Raw genomic sequence first — 7,353 nt, forward strand, 5'->3', positions numbered from 1 at the left:
ACCACACCCACTGTTGGAAAGGCCCTCACACATGGCTCCTCAGAGATCTCATCCTGCTGAGTTCCTATCATGTCTGCAATTGCGTAGGCTGTGGCATGAGTCCATGCAGGCATCTGAGAAAAGCAGGGGGCATCTCATACCAGTACTGCTTCATGAGCTCTAGGCTTTATTGTTGGTGCTCTGGCAGAAGGGCCATGTGAATAAGTGGGGCGTGGTAGAACTCGTGCTGTCGTACCTGCATGCATGAGTGTGGTGTGTGCCTGTAGATGTGTGCAGGAGCCTGTGGAGGCCAGAAGAATGTGTTTGATCCCACAGAGCTGGAGGTACAGGTGATTGTAAGTCACCCACCATCAGTGCTGGGAACTGAACCCTGGTCCTCTGCAAGAGCATCAAGTGTTCTTAATAGCTGAGCTATCTCTCCAGACCTTTCTGTAACTTCTTAAGTGGCTTGTGCTAAACAGATGAAGTAATGCACTACCAACTCAGCACGGGCAGCAGAGCCCAGTCAGCAGTCTAGCCCCTACTAGCTGGATAGTCTAGACAAGTTGTTTTATCCCACTTGGAAATCAAGGAAAGTAAGCAGGTTGCACGGGCTGTCAGTAAGCATAGACAGAAAACAGATCCCAAGTGCTAGGCAAGTGCCTAGCAGATTACAACCTAACCCTTAGACTTGCTTGGTATGTTCTTCAGAGTGGACAGAAGAAAGTCTTCTAAGATAACAGTGGGACATGCCGAGTTTCACTTACGAATACAGAGTCTTGGAGACCGTCATGTGCGTCTCTTCAGAGGCTGCTCAGAGGCTGCCCTCAGGGGACATGTGCTGGTTCTTATTTTGCCATGTCATCACTTCACCTGCTGCTAATTGATGCTTCATTTATATTGATAACACTTTAAAATGTCTTAGGTCCTTTTGAGCTCTTTTGTTTGACACCATTTTCAAGCCCCAGTGTAGTTGCCCAGGCTCTTCTCAGAATGTCTTCCATGAGCAGTGCTGAAGTCAGACTTGGGGTTGGAAGATATGAGCCTAGAGTTCTTTGGGGAACTGGTTTTCACAGGTGGCTAGAACATTTAGCTTCTTAACATTGTGTGTGTCTGTGTGTGTGTGTGTGTGTGTGTGTGTGTGTGCAGTATGATTACATTCAAATATACATGCATGTATATGCACGTGTATGTCAAGGCCAGAGGTGGATACCGTATGTCTTCCTTAGTTGCTTCTTACTTGGTTTTCTTTGAGACAGATCTCTCACTGAACCTAGACTTCACTGACTCAGCTGATTGGCTGATTAGTGTGCTCTAAGGAAGTGTCTTTCTCTGCCTCTGCTTTCCTAGCTCTGGGATGCAGATACACACCACGATGCCTGTTTCTAATGTAGTGCTGGGGACTCAAATTTGAGTCCTTGTGCTTGCACGGCAAACATGTTATTGACTGATCCATCTCCCAGCCCCTTATCAAGTGTTTAAATGCATAATGCATTACTGTTGCCAGCAGGCCAGTGTCTCACAGATCTCTTCAACTCATTCATTGTGCAGAGACCAGCATGCTCTCCATGTGCTCCAGAGCCACCCCAAACAAAAACTGTATTCCTCTTGAACCCTCGCTACTTCCCTGTCCCTGCAGGCACTATCCCACCCTCTGCTTTTATGAGTTTGATGATTTTAGATATCTCATGTAAAGAAGTGGAATCATGGAAGGTGTTTCTTTTCTGTCATTGGTTTACTACATGTAGAATGGTGCCCTCAAGGTTTACCCATTTTGCCATTGCCAGATTTCTTTAAATTGTAAAGGCTGAATAATGTATTATATGTCTATACCCACTTTCTCTTTGAATTTTGTGTCTATTCTTGGCATATATTGATTATACATAACATTCATTATGGCATTTTCATGCATGCATATGAAATATTTTATCATATCAATCCTGTTCCACTTTCTTGTCCCATCTCGTGCCTGATGATCTGCTTCCCTTCCCCACTAATTCCCCTTCGGTCTTCATTCCTTTTTGATTTTTCCTAATGACCAGGGAATTTCAGTAGGGCTCTATACGATGATCCACAAACTTGGATCTCCCCACCCTTGTGGATCATCAGCCCATACAATCCACAAAGGCAAAGGGAGCAGAGATGATGGGATTGGGATCTGGAAGCTCTGTGAGTACATACAGTGAGTACATACACTCTGGGACCAGCTCTTAGGGGGATGAGCAACATTGTTTAGGGTGATTAAAAGCTTATAAAGTTTTAGGGGACTGAGGGTAGGGATATGCAGGATGGGCTGGGGGCTTAGGGTACCTGTAATGCCTCATTAGCATGAGGAAGCATTTCAGGAATCTCAGATGTTGGCTGAACAGGTGTTGTCAAACCTGTAGCCAAACCTGATCCTGTGACCAAACTAAGACTACCTAACCTTTCTCAGAGAAGGAGAAGACAACTGATGAAGGGAGTCTCCCATATCGTGCTGATTCCAAAGGCTCTCCAGTCATGGTGGACTTCATCATTAATTAGCAGAGTTTTCCCACAGGAACTTGGGCACCTTACTAATAGCTACACCACTAAAGAAAATGTTTCTCCCTTTCCCAGAAACTATTACTGCCAGTAAGTAATATTGGCACAGTAATATTACTGCACAGAGGACAGAGCAGAGCCTGCACCTCTCCTCCCAACTACCATTAACTGCCAATATGTCCTCAGGAGGGGTAGCGCCTCGTGAGTCCCCTGACTCCATGATACAACATTGGTGGGTCAGGTCTTATGCACATCATCACAGCAGTTATGAGCTCATGAGTGCAGCAGCCCCATCATGCTTGGGACACAGTTTTCCACAGCACACCACTCCATTCTCTAGCTCTTATATTTTCCCACCTTCTCCATGAGGTTCCTTGAACTTTGAAGGAGGAAGATGTAAATGTTGCATTATGGTTAAACATTCAGCAATCATTTACTTCTCCCCACTTTCTTTATTACTTCATCTGCTGGCATGTAGACTTCTAAAGGACATTTTTTAGTGAAGTAATTGTAGATTTGCATGCGGCTCTAAGAAATAACACAGAGATTGTCCCTGGTTTTATGCCATGTCGATGCCTACAGAACTACAGTACCTGACCACAAGTAGGACACAACAGACAGGCTGTGGTTTGCAGCTTAAGCAAAAGCACAGAGCAGATGGTAACTGGCCACCTCTCAAATGGCTCTCAGGAAGTCTGTCCTGTTTCCCCATGGTCTCCTCTTGGGGCAGAGGACCAGCCTCCACTGTGGGAGATACACCCACTGCTTGCATGAGTGGCTGAACTGAAAGAGCTGGTACAGGAGAGGCTGCTTTCTCTGTAGGTGTGAGATCAAAGCCCCGCCTTCTAATGCCTGTAGGTAGAAATCCTAGACTAGCTGGCAAGGTAACTGCCACTTGTGAATTATTTAACAATAGTCCTGTGCAAGTTGCCTGCCTTCCCTGTGAGTGACAACAGTCTCCTATTATTTCCTGCCTGGCTTGGTCGGATGTGGTTGATCATACTTGTTTTAAACTTCTTGGTCTTTTTTACCCTACTTTCTCCTTCCTGTAATTTGTAGATAAGTTACTGGTATTGCTTAATTTTTACCAGCAGACCTCTCACAAACCCAAACCAAAATTGGAGAGAAGCAGATGGGAGACAGAATTATTCTGAAGGGCTATAATTTAGGGTTAAGTTTAACACAGATCAGAATAGGCAGATAAATGTCTAATTGAAATTCCTGTATACATTACTGTCATCTTTCTCCTGCTGCAGACTAGCTCTCTCTGGGATTCTAGTGCAGAGCAAATAGTTCCTTTCAGACAATACATGCTCTCTTAGTTACTTTTATACTGCTGTGAAGAGGCAGAATGAGTAAGACAGCTCATAAAAGAAAGCATTTAATTGGAGGCTTGCTTACAGTTTCGTATGGTTGGTCTATGAACATCATGGTGGGGAGCAAGGTGGCAGGCAGGCAGGCAGGCATGGTGCTGGAGCAGGAACTCAGAGCTTACATCTTATCTACAAGTTGGAGACAGAAAGAGTGTGCTGGGCCTTGTGGGGGCTTTGAAGCATAGTGCACACCCCCAGCAGCACACCTCTAGCAAGACCACACCAGCTAATTCATCCTAAATCATTCAGCTGGGAACTAAACATTCAGAACTATAAGACAGTGGGGGCCATTCTCATTCCATTCTCATTCAAACTACCACACATACCCAAGAATGGCAGCTCATATGGTAGCCTCTTCTAATGTTTGCAAAGTGTTTATGGGTTGAAATTGGGGATGTGCTTTATTACCTGTAGGTGTTCCCTGCTACCCAAAGACAGAGTATAACCAAAGATGGAATCCAGGCTGACGTTTAACTTACTGTATCACATGAGGTAGTTGGTCTTAGGTTTATTGTCTTTCTGCTTTACCCTCTTGAGTGCTGGAATTACAGGTGTGTGTCTTGTGGAGCATGTTTAAAGAAGAAATCTTTCCCCATATTTTTCAATGGTACAACTTCCTCAGAATTTGCATCCCTTCTCCACACAGCCCATGGTTTCACTGGCTTCTCACCCTTTTGAGCAGAGACCTATGCTATCACAGAGCTTGCTAGATGAGTTCAAGGGTACTCAGTGCTGGAATAAATGAGGCAGCAAGGGCAGGGACAGTAGTCACGGGGCACTTGTGACTTTGTTGTGAAGTCTCTCAGAGCACGCTGTTTCTTGTGCTGTTCACATGTGACATTCTGCATCTAGTACCTGCAGCAGTGCCTCAAGGTGCCCCAGGTTGAGTTAGTCAGCATCTCCAGGCCTCAGTCTCATTGCGTATATAGTTGGAATAACAAACATGGCTTTGTTCTGAGGGCTTCTTGCCATGTTAGTGTTTGTTCTTAGGTCTAGCTCCAGTTGGTGCAGGAATGTTAGGTGAGGCTATACAATAACCTTAACCCTTCTATGGGGCCTGCCTTCATGGGTTGGCATGTTGTTGGAACTGAAGCATATTCAGCAGGTGTCTGGGGAAACACTTCAGAAGCAGGCAAAGGCATAAAGAGGGGAAGCATCAGCAGTAACAACAGTGACAAGGCTGCCAAGACTAGAGTAGACCCTGCCATTGGTGACAGAGAGCTAAACTCAGCTTGCACTCTGTTCTCCAACTTAACCACCAGGTTTCACCTCTAGGTGGCACAAATATTTTACCACTCATATATGTGCCAGGACTGGCTGGCTGGGAGTTCAGAATATGAGCTAAGAGACAAAACAGGTTTTTCCCTCCAAATTAGTCATTGACTACCTTTGTAGGTGTCAGGCGAGCCAGTTGGGAAGGCACCCAAATGGTTCTCTGTGGAGTGCATGTGCTTCTGCATGGTAGCTATACTCTTGGTTCCTGCCATTTCTCTGCTTAGCAGAGAACTCAACCAGGATAAGATGTGTAGAGACAGTATCTGAGACTACAGGAGCCTGGCTTCTCTGGGCCATGTGTGTCAGTTACCATCCTGGGAACCCTTTGCTCTGTCGCAGGGCTGCTCTGGGATTTGGGTGTCCTGCTGAGTTTCTTGGTAGGAGTTTGCCTTCCAGCTGGGATGGGAGCTCCAAGGCACACATGTTTTGGTGAGAGGGCTGTGAATACCAAAAGGAGCAAACAGACCTCTAGAGTCAAGGGCGTCACTAACTCAGTCACATGCATTCTCACAAGAGAATGGGTCTCAGAATGGTCTTTTCTATGCAGCCACTGTGGCATCTCAGCTCCTGGCCATCTGTAAGAAGAGGGTCTGAGTGCTGAAGGAAAAGCTGGAGTGCTCTCAGGCCCCAAACACCAAGGAAGACAGCATTCCATCAGCTTTAGGGACTCACCTTGGGCATAAGTTGGGCTGGGTAGCTGAGAGGAATCCTATTGTAATGAGACTCTAGCCAGGAAGCCTCTACCAAGACTGAAGGTGTCTTGGGCTAAAGACCAGGGCCCTGTTCCTGGTCCAACAGGGAAAACCCAAGTGGCCAAAGTATATAAGGATAAGGTAAGGTACCCTAGAAAACTTCCATTCTTCTGTGATAAGATGCAACTGCCTGGAGATGCAGTAGGGCTGTTGAGACTCGCAGTTAGAGGTGGTGCCACATTCCCTACTGAATGGAGACTTTCTCTGGTCTGCACTGAGCCATTGGTGACTTCGTCCATATAGCATCTCAAATAAGAGTGGGGCGGGGGCAGACCCCCAAGACACTCATCACTTCTGGTATCTGTGTGCTGGGCCTTTTCTGGATTTTGTTATCAGAGTGGCCTCTCTGGGTGCTTGATGCTTGAGTTAGTCTAGTGTGGGTCAGTGTATTTGTCATTTTTTCAGAAAGTAACTGTAGGTGTCTCCTGTGTAAGGTGTCATTCTAGGCACTGGAGATAGACCAGTAAATCTAAGACCCTGCCTCATAGGAAGAGAGAGAAACAGCGCTACCTATAGTAGCAGGCATAGTAAGCAGACACCAGAGGCTCTAGGAAAGCAGCAGCCAGGAGGGGCAGGACAAGTCACGTCAGCATGTTCACAGCGGTGGGAAGGTGATGTGTGACTTCAAAGATGCAAGGGAGGGAACCATGGAGTTACCTAGAGGAAGAACATTGTGGTCAAAATGAATAGCTCGTGTCAAGGCCCCAAGACGTGACATGTCTGGAGCTGAAGGACAAGGAAGCGTGACTTGGTGAGGTGTGGGAAGTAGAGAGGAGGCTGTCGGGTGTGTGGAGCCTTCTGGGCCACCGGAGGGCTCGGATGCTGGTACAGAGGAACATGAGGCCCTTTTCTTCTGTCAGTGTGTTCCCAGTGGCTGGCATGGTTCCAGAGATGAAGTGTAGCTGGCTTTGCTATTTTGTGGGTTCTTTTTCCCACTCTTTATCTCCCCAGTTTCATCCCCTATCAGTAGATAGGAGAGAAAGAAGGATAGAGGTGAAAGAGAGAGAGAGAGAGAGAGAGAGAGAGAGAGAGAGAGAGAGAGAGAGAGAGAGAGAGAGAGAGAGAGAGATCCTCAAATCTTATTTCTATCTTGTTTCTTCTTTGAGTACTACTAACAAACCATAACCAACAACCAACAACCAACAACCCCACCTCTCAGGGCCCTAGCATTTATATACCCTATGAAAAGTTACCAGAATCCCAAAAGCTGCACAATCACAGAAACTATCTGCAGCTGACAAAACCACACCTCTGCTAGAGCACAGGGCAAATCACAGTCAGCTTCTACAAAGTAGCCCCGTATCCCACACTGGGATTAAAATGAAAGCAAATTCTGATACTCTCTCTCTCCCTCTCTGTCTCTCTCTCTCTCTCTTTCTCTCTCTCTCTTTCTCTCTCTCTCTCTCTCTTTCTCTCTCTCCCTCTCTCTTTCTTTCTCTCTCTCTCTCTCT

General features: G+C 46.2%; 1 protein-coding gene across 11 annotated transcripts in view; it reads left to right on the forward strand.

The window, feature by feature from the left end:
- Window positions 1-7,353, forward strand: part of Clec16a (C-type lectin domain containing 16A) — a 216,460-nt gene that overhangs the window by 37,057 nt on the left and 172,050 nt on the right. The window lies entirely within an intron of this gene.

The sequence above is a fragment of the Mastomys coucha genome, unplaced genomic scaffold (genome assembly GCF_008632895.1).
Source record: "Mastomys coucha isolate ucsf_1 unplaced genomic scaffold, UCSF_Mcou_1 pScaffold12, whole genome shotgun sequence".
NCBI classification, from domain to species: domain Eukaryota; kingdom Metazoa; phylum Chordata; class Mammalia; order Rodentia; family Muridae; genus Mastomys; species Mastomys coucha.